The sequence below is a fragment of the Sapajus apella genome, unplaced genomic scaffold, assembly GCF_009761245.1.
Source record: "Sapajus apella isolate SASKATOON/1434 unplaced genomic scaffold, GSC_monkey_1.0 scaffold128, whole genome shotgun sequence".
In the NCBI taxonomy this organism is placed as follows: domain Eukaryota; kingdom Metazoa; phylum Chordata; class Mammalia; order Primates; family Cebidae; genus Sapajus; species Sapajus apella.
Window position 1 is genome coordinate 3,541,594 of NW_022437068.1, and position 6,625 is coordinate 3,548,218.

The window sequence follows — 6,625 nt, forward strand, 5'->3', positions numbered from 1 at the left end:
GCCTCCTGAGTAGCTGGGATTACAGGCATGCGCCACCATGCCCAGCTAATTTTTTGTATTTTTAGTAGAGATGGGGGTTTCACCGTGTTGACCAGGATGGTCTCGATCTTTTGACCTCGTGATCCACCCGCCTCAGCCTCCCAAAGTGCTGGGATTACAGGCTTGAGCCACCGCACCCGGCTAAGAACTTCATTTTTAACAATGAATAATACTGCATTGTATGAATTTACCACACTTTCTTTATCCATTCACTCATTGATGGACACTTAGGTTGTTTCTGGCTATTGTGAATAATGCCGCTATGAATATTCATCCACTGTACAAGTTTTCGTGCAAATATGTTTTCAGTTTGCTGTGGTTTAAATTTGTCCCCAAAGGGTCATGTCTTGGGAACTTAATTTCCAATGCAACAGTGTTGGGAGACAGAACCTAATGGGAGGTGTTAGGTTCTGAGGGCCCCGCCCTCATGAATGGATTAATATCGTTACTGTGGGAGTGGGTTAGTTTTTGCAGGAGTACATTTGTTATAAATGTGAGTTCAGCCCATCTTGCCCTGTCTTGCTTTCTCTTGCCCACGTGTTGCCTTCTACTATGTTATGATACAACACGCAGGCTCTCACCAGATACAGGCGCTTGGTCTTGGACTTCCCAGCCTTCAGAACTGTGGGCCAAATAAATTTCTATTCATTATAAATTACACAGTCTGTGGTATTGTTATAGCAGCACAAAATGAACTAAGACACAGCTCTCTAGACTATCTAGGTTGGAGTGGAATTGCTGGCTCATATAGTTATTCTGTGTTTAACAGGTACGCTGTGAAGAACTGCCACACTGTTTTCCAAAGTGGCTACACCATTTTACATTCCCACCAGCAATGTATGAGAGTTCCAGTTTCTTCACATTATTGCCAATATTTATCCTCTGTTTTTGAGGGTTTTTTCCATTCTAGCCATCCTAGTGGGTGTGAAGTGATATATCATTGTGATTTTGATTTGCACTTCTCTGATGGTTAATGATGTTGCGCATCTTTTCACAGAGCATCTAGTTTTGATCACCACCCAACATGAAGGGAAGCTCTTAGTCTTGGGCTTCAGTTTTTAGCATCTGTCAGATTCAAGCTTTGCCTCTCCTCGGCCATAAGTGGCTCCCTCGTCTGCTCTCAAACCAAGCCTTGCCTTCAACTTCCTGGGAGTTTTGACCTTCTAGTAAAATCAATGCCTTTTCTTAGGATTCTTTTGGTTGAAAGTGTTAGAAACCCAATTCACACTGGTTTGAACACAAAAGGGGATTTACTGCCTCACCCACCTAATAAATCCCAGGGCAATAGTAGCTTTGGGCATGCCTGGATCTAGGTACCCAATGAATGTCATCTAGAAGTTTTCTCTTGCTCCCAATCTGAGCTCTACTTTCATTTAAGTCAACTTTATTCTGTGATGAGCTCTCTCCTCCTGGTGGCAAGAAGACTTCTGGAAGCCCCAGTCTCAACTCTTTGCAGTTAGCAATATCAGTGGAAAGAAGCATTCTCTTCCTCAATAGCTCCAGCTAAGGTCCCAGGATTATCTCTAACTGGACAAACTTGGGTCATGTACCCATCTTAAATTAATGATAGTGGCTATGGCCATGGAATTTGCTGATTGGCTAGGCTGGGTCAAATCTTCAACCTTAGAGCTAGATGTGGCATCAGCTCTTCCTAAGCCGTGTAATCTGATACATGGTTTATGTATCTAGGCTTCCCAAAGTTGTGGCTTCCCACAATAAATTGGGGTGCTACTGCCAGAAGGGAGAATGGATACTGAACAGACAGAAACTTCAAGTCTCCACTGGACCTCTAGACCTGCCATCAGGAGCCTTGTCCCTATTCCTATTCCCCAGCAAGATACTCACTGTCTTGTCTCATTCCATGACAATGCAATAGATTAATGTCTGAGAACCTATCTCAGGTGAGGACAGTCAGAGAGAGTGAAAAATTGGTCCTTCCGAAAGACCAGGGGTAGAAGAAGCAGAAGCCATTACAAAAACTCACACTTTTGCTTCTTGGTTTTGTTCACTTGGGCTGTGATAACAGCATACCTTAGGTTGAGTGGCTCATACGTAACAGAAACATAGTTCTCATAGTTCCGAAGGTTGGGAAGTCCAAGGTCCAGATGCCAGCAGAATTGGTGTTTGGTGAGGGCCCACTTTCTGGTTCACAGATGGCGCCTTCTAGCTGTCGTCAAGTGGTAGAAAGGGTGAGGGAGCTCTCTGGGGCCTCCTTCATAAGGGACCTACCTGCTGATACCATCACGTTGGAATTTAGGATTCCAACATATGAATTTTGGGGGGACACAAACTGTCCATCTATAACATTTGTCCAGAATTGATTGTGAGAAATAAACAGCATTCTCTGTTGATTTGTTTACACAAAGAGAAATCCATTTTTATAATGATAAAATACTTCTCACACTAATGATTCTCCCTAGAGCTTATAAGAGTTGGGGTTTGATTTGGGGTATTTTTGTTTGTTTGTTTCCTCTAAATTACCAGGAGGACTTTTTTTTTTCTTCCAGTGGCAGGAAGAAGCATTCCACCTGAAGAAAAATCATCATCATCATCCCTCTCTGTTCCTTGGCAGCCAATGGCTGATTCACTCCCTTGGCTCTGGGAGGCTTGGTTGCTCAGCTCTGGTTGTGAAGTGTGTGCAGATAGTGTGTTCACATCCAAAATCATGCATGCACACACAACTCCTAAACACAACCTCATGTGTTCTCTGTGCCAACCACGCAAATGCACCATGCCTGAAGGGGGTGTGTCCTCCCCACACAGTGAGGTGCCGACAGAAGCCGTTCTGCAAAGGCTTGTTAATTCTTAGACAGTCGGGTGTGAATATCGTACTGACATTTATAGCATGTCTTCACCACACTCTGTCTCGCCCACGCTGAACCACGCACCTGCAGGAGGGAATGCTGGTATCAACGCAGCAGATGTTGTGTGCCCTGGGAATGCTTAAATATGTACTCTCTACAGAAGGCGTGTGTTACCCAAACACAGACCTGAGGGAGGGGGAACAGGAGGGAGGAGAGAAGGGGAGATGTGGTCTGGCTTCCCCAAGCCTATCTCTGGGTGCCCTGGATGGCTGATATATTCCAGCCTTGGATGAAAACAAAAGGCTTTATCTTTTAAAACAAGTTTAGGAGGATGTTAGAATTTATTATATAGAAAAATATAAGGCTGGGTGCAGTGGCTCATGCCTGTAATCCCTGCACTTTGGGAGGCCGAGGCGGGTGGATCACCTGAGGTCAGGAGTTTGAGACCATCCTGGCCAACATGGTGAAACCCCATCTCTGCTAAAAATACAAAAATTAGCCGGGCGTGGTGGCAGGTGCCTGTAATCTCAGCTACTCAGGAGGCTGAGGGAGGAGAATAATTTCAACCTGGGAGGCGGAGGTTGCAGTGAGCCGAAATGGCACCACTGCACTCCAGCCTGAGCGACAGAGTGAAACTCCATCTCAAAGAAAAAAAGAAAAGAAAAGAGAAAGAAAAATATAACAAACAAAACATGTGCTGTGGAATCAGAGAAACTTGGTTTTAAGTCCTAGTTCTACAATTTAACAAGCTGCATGACCTTGGGTCAATCACTTAGCCTCTCTGAGCCTCCTTACCAGTAAAATGGTGCTCACAGAGGCAACTACTTCTGAGGGTTGTGGTCAAGGAAAGTTAGGTTAGTGATTCATATGCTGGAACATAACAAAATAAATACTTATTTATTTGAACTTCTAAGTCAGGGGTGGCATGCCTGGGGTGACTGTGTCCTGATATGAGGGTTACTAGGGTCCTTTTCTAGTTGCCCTGGGTGTCAGCATCCTGCCTCCAACCCTGGTATTCTCACACCCACCAGGGGTGGGTCCATAGATCATCTCCTCTGCAGATTCAGCCCCTTCCCAGTTCACAGGTATGTCTGGGATTGAGGGGAACATGTATTATGTTGCTTAACACTGTCCTGGTTGCAAGTGACAGACAATGGAAATTTATTGGTTTGTGTGATTAGGAAGTTTGAGGATGAGTGGGTGCAGTGGCTCACACCTGTAATCCCAGCACTTTGTGAGGCCAAGGCGGGAGGATCACTTGAGGCCAAGAGTTCAACACCAGCTAGGGCAAGATAGTGAGACCTGTTTCTACAAAAAAAAAAAAAAAAAAAAAAAAAAAATTTAATAGCCAGGCAGGCCACTAGCAGCATCAGGCTGATGCCCAGCTGAGAAAAGGCAAGTCTCTATCCCCTCATCCTTAGCAGCAACCCTGAGATATGCTCTGGCCGAGCAGGCACAGTGCCTGGAGGAATGCACCACACCCATTGGCTCAGACTTGGGTCACGTGCTAAACCTGAGTGGGAAGCCTCAGCTGGACAAATGGTCGGAGGCTAGCTCCTCAAACAAAAATTGGGGGTTCTTGCTAGTAAAGGAGGGTTGGGATGCTGTCAAGACAAACCACAGCCATCTACTGCATGTGTTGGCTTCACATTATGGCCCAGGGACCTCTGCATGGAGCCTGGTCCTGGGTGCTCTCACCTGGGACCCCGTGTCCCTGCTCTGGCCACTGACCCCTTCTACAGATCAGCCTTGGAAGAATGGGTTTGATACCACCTGCTTGTGTGTTGTGAGCATTTATTGGTTATAAATGCTTAGTTCATTGTGCAGAGGCAAGTCTTTATGCCACCCAAACCATCTTCTCCTACTTGATCTAGAAGACTCAATCCCTAGCCTCCCTTGCAAACAGCAGACAGGCTGGGGCCATGACACTGAGGTATGGCCAGTGAAATGTGAATGGAAATAGTGTACACACTTGCTTCCAGACCTGGCTATCAAACGGCCCATGCCATCTTCCGTGGTATCTCCCCGGCCTATGATATGGAAACAAAGGGCTCTGAGATGGTGGAGCCACCTGATGCAGTAAGTCCAAATACCTGGGTGCTGTGGTTTGAATAAGGTGACCTCCAAAACATACGTTGAAGTATAATTGCCATTGTAACAGTATTAAGAGGTGGGACCTTTAAGAGGAGATTAAGCCATGAAAGTGGGATTAATGCTGTCATAAAAGGGCAAATTCAGCCCCTTCTTGCTCTCTTTTGTCCTTCCACCTTCGACCCTGTGCAGAAAGATGTTCTTCCACCATATGATAATGCAGCTAGAAGGCCCTCACCAGACAACAGCATCTTGATCTTGGACTTCCCAGCCTCCAGAACTATAAAAAAATATATTTCTGTTCATTATAAATTATCCAGACTGTGGTAAGACTGGAAAACAGTCTTCAACAGACTGAGAAACGTAGTCACTGTGTGTAGGAGAGCAACATAAACCGCTGATATGTTAAGTCAGTGGTTCTCCAAGAGGCAATGTCTGGAAATATTTTTGGTTGTCACTACTGGGAAAGGGGTGGGGAGCTAGTACTGGAATCTAGTAGGGAGACACCAGGGATGTGGCTAAACATCCTGCAATGCGCAGGACAGCCTCCGCAACTAAGAAGTATTCAGCCCCAAATGTCAGTAGTGCTGAAGCTCAGAATCCCTGCTCTAAAATGTGGGCACCTTTAGAGAAGAGATGTTGCCATTGTCCCGCTGAAAACCCTCCCATGGCCTCTATCACACTCAGGATTTCCAGTCCCAGACTTTGATCCACAAAGCCCCACTGGACCTGGATCCTGCCCACCACCCCTCCTACCTCACATCCCACTTCTTTCTCTCACCCACTCTGGACCTCTTTCCAACCTAAGGATTCACACTTGCTGTAATCCTTAAATACATTTCTCCCTGTTCTTCCAGGTATTCAGTTATGGCTTAAATATCAAATACCTCCCCTGTCGCAGTCTGTATTAGAGTCATTTCCACCTCTTGATCCTCTCTTATTGCACCACATTGCCATGGTCCTTTCATAGCAATGACCGTGATGTAATGTGCCCTGTTGCCTTGCGGGGGTGGGGTAGAGGTGGTGTCTGCCTTCCCCCTGGAGTGTGAGGAACATGAGGACCAGATAAATAATGGAAAGAGCCATCTTTGTAGTCAGATACCCTTGGATTTTAATTCTGGTTCCAGCACCATCTGTGAGTTCCCTCGCTCTCCTGGCCTCCATCTCCTCATCTGCAGAATGGGAATACAAATTCTCACAGGTTGCTATGAGGATTAAATGGGATAGTGTACAGAGAGCATTTGGCCCAACTCCCAGCAGACAACAGTCACTTGCAAGGTAATGCACGAATAAAAGTGTAAGGACAGTCAAGTCCCTGCATGCTGTTGTTTTAGGGATGACCTCTTGGGAGGAAAGTGGAACTGGGGTGCCTGGGTGGAAGCTTCTTGGAATGGAAGGATGGAGAAGGTGTGTGCTCATGAACAGAGCTTGGTTTCCCCAGGCAGCTTCTGCATCTCCCTCTCTTGAAGACACAGCACCACAGAGGCTGGCTAGCTCTCATTCCTCCTTTAAAACAGTGACCCTAGCTCCCTTCCTTCAATTTACTGTCCCCATGGCTGTTCCGCTGATGCCTCGCTCTTGCAGGACCCAAGAGTGAGGCAGCCACCACCATTATGGTCCTTCTTTCGAGAAGCACACCCCTCCTCCAAGGGCACCTCCAAGCACTGTCTCTATCTGTGTCTGTCTAGACC

General features: G+C 46.2%; 1 long non-coding RNA gene across 1 annotated transcript in view; it reads right to left on the reverse strand.

Annotated features, from left to right (window-relative positions):
• The window catches only part of LOC116539357, a 14,816-nt gene extending 14,537 nt beyond the window's left edge, over positions 1–279 (reverse strand). The window contains exon 1 of the long non-coding RNA XR_004264014.1: positions 201–279. This is a non-coding gene — a long non-coding RNA (uncharacterized LOC116539357). The remainder of the gene's footprint in view (positions 1–200) is intronic.
• Positions 280–6,625: the final 6,346 nt, after the last annotated feature.